General features: G+C 44.8%; 1 pseudogene; it reads right to left on the bottom strand.

Annotated features, from left to right (window-relative positions):
- Positions 1–1,096: 1,096 nt before the first annotated feature.
- On the bottom strand, positions 1,097–1,997 carry LOC142434778 (snurportin-1 pseudogene; annotated as a pseudogene).
- Positions 1,998–2,747: the final 750 nt, after the last annotated feature.

The following is a 2,747-nucleotide window of genomic DNA, read 5'->3' as shown; positions in this document are numbered from 1 at the left end:
ATCTGTCCTGGATTCCTTGTGCTGAGAGCTCTCATCTGTCCCTGTGTCTTCTTGAAAAGAGTCAATCCCATATTTCCCTGGGGGAGAAAATTGTAGTTTTGAACTCTCAACCTTCTCAACCTTCTAGATGTCAGCCCAACACAAAAGTCTCTAGACCATTAGAGCTCTAAAATATATATAATTACATCACTACCAAACTACAGAAAATCCTGTCCGTCCAACTGGGTCATGGCACCCAGAGCTCCTCAGAAGGGAGCTTTCTGGCTTTGTTACTCCTCTTAACAACTCACAGTGGGAGAGGCTTGCAAGATCCATGTGAGGCTTACATTTCACTTCCTCTTTCTACGTTGACCCTAAGGTTTTGGAATCCAATATGGGCAGGCCGATGGTGGACAGTGACCTCAGCAGCTGGCGAGGTGGATAAATCAAAGATCAGTAGGAAATGTGATCATTGCATATTGAATCGAACCATCCCAAGGCTAACTCTACAGGAGAGGCAAACTCAAGAGGCATAATGGTGCGTTCATCAAATGGAAACTTGGAGATCTGTATTGAACTACAATGCTCTCTGTGATGGATATCTATGGGAGTACAAGAAAGTCTAGTCAACACAATGATGAGTAAAATTTCCTCACGAATCACTAATGAAGAAGCTGAAGTAGTTTTCCAATCACTTCAGTATGAAATTGACCCATCATGTAGTCAAGCCACATAGATAATTATTGGTAATTGGAGTGAGAAATTAGGAAACAATGAGGTAGGGGAAACAGTTGGAAAATATGGTCTTGGTGATAAAAGGATTCGTGAAATCACAAGGTAAATTTTGCAAGTATACTTTAGACAAACATTGGTCACATTAAGACAATCTTGTTGACTGATGAATAACCTGACTCCTTCCCCCCTTCCATGTCAGAGAGTCCCAGTAGTCATTTAATTTAAAATATGCTCCTATGTAATCAAAATCAGAACATTTTAATTAATATCATTGTTCCCTTTAATGTTTCAACCATGATGGTACTATTTTTATTTTTTTAACCAGGATGTTGTTATCAATGCTATACCCTGCAACATTCACTAACTCTAAAGAATAACAGCATTAATTTTGCTGGCTGATTTGCAGAAGCTGGTGCCTTGTGTACTCTTGCTGAGTGAAGACAAGCGGCACCATGTAAGGCCATAGCCAGCCCACCAGGGGGATGCTGCCCGGGATGTAGTGGATCTTCTTGTGGTAGAAGAGGAGCCCGTCCACCTCAAAAGGGAAGCCTGTGGCCAGAACCTCACACAGACTCTTGGGGTGCACTGGAACTTCTGGGCCCCACAAACTAAAATGGATTGAGCTTTGTTTGCTCTCCCAGTTCGCCTTCCTCGGCTAACTTCGCATGCATCCAGTAGAACCAGAAATCAGAGGGGCAGTCATAAACGAGATGTCCCCGCTAACACATCAGTTCCAGAACATAGTAGGTCTGCTGCGCCTCGCTGTGAATGCAGTGCACAATGATGTCCATGAGCTCTGCCTGCTGCCTCCCGGCAGGAGGGAAGGAAACCTGTCCACGCAGTACCCGCTCTTGGTGTAGGCGCTGGTGCAACCCCTGGAGGCCACGATGAGCGCTCTTTTTCCAATGGGGCACTGACCGCAATCCACTCCTGCCCCAGGTCCGCGGGAACATCAATCAGCCACTCAGAGAGCATCAACTGATTGGCATAGCGCATGGGGAGTTTCTCGTCAATGTCAACATCTATGTCTTCGTCATCTTTCCTATGTTCCTAATCCTCACTCTCCACTCCAGTCCAGTCATCTTCAGCCAGCCTTCTGGTGTGGTTCACAGAGGCCAGTCACTTGCATTTCTGCAGTTCCAATAACGACGGTGCAGCTCATCCTGCTCCAAGGAACTGCACTTGGGCTTGTACTGGGACAGGCGTGGGTGTGGGGCTGCACGGCCGTTCAAAACTCGGGTCACAGAGAATGGGATAGCCAGGGCTGGACTCAGCTCTTCCATCGTTCCATCAAACTTTTTTGAACAGCATATTGGCAGCTATGCACGACTGACTTCTGCCTGTGCAATCCACAGAAATCAAATCCACTACAGAAGTTGGACAAGTGTTTCAGTACAAAAGAGACCCTAACACCAAGATAAGTAAGGACAAAGTGCCTTCGTTTATGAAGGAAACAAAGATGCAGACACATTAGGGTCGCCATTCCCATGAAGTCTTCATACCATGAGACCATTCAAAGACGGGATTTTACTTCACTAAGTCCTATGTTCTAATGAGTTTAGAACATTGGCACTTTCAAGTGAGGCATCTGAGCAAGATACTAGGGTAGGACTCCTGATTATACAACCTACAGTACTGTCCATCAAGGACACGCCCAGGAAATCCCTAAAACACTGCTCCTCCCTGGACCATCTTTAGACGCATGCAGGTAATGCAATTTCCAATGTACCCTACCTGAGGGCAAGAAGAACTACTTCATTTTTACATGATCTCAAGGCATCTGGAAGTGGTTTTTGGTTTGGGGTTTGTTTTTGACATTTGAAAGTTACATATAACATCCAAAAAGTTAATGTTGAGACTTAAGCCCTAACTTAAGAGATTTTGGAGGAGGTCATTATGTGCAGTGAAAAATAAAACTGGGGCCATGAAGCTGAAGAAATGAATCAACTACGTGAGAGCACAAATATAACCTGAGATCCATCCCACATGAGTGTCAAAGCCATCTCAAGAACAGGTAGGATTGACTGAACACT

This window comes from Tenrec ecaudatus, chromosome X (genome assembly GCF_050624435.1).
Source record: "Tenrec ecaudatus isolate mTenEca1 chromosome X, mTenEca1.hap1, whole genome shotgun sequence".
Lineage (NCBI taxonomy): Eukaryota > Metazoa > Chordata > Mammalia > Afrosoricida > Tenrecidae > Tenrec > Tenrec ecaudatus.
This window is presented reverse-complemented; position numbering and strand designations above follow the sequence as displayed.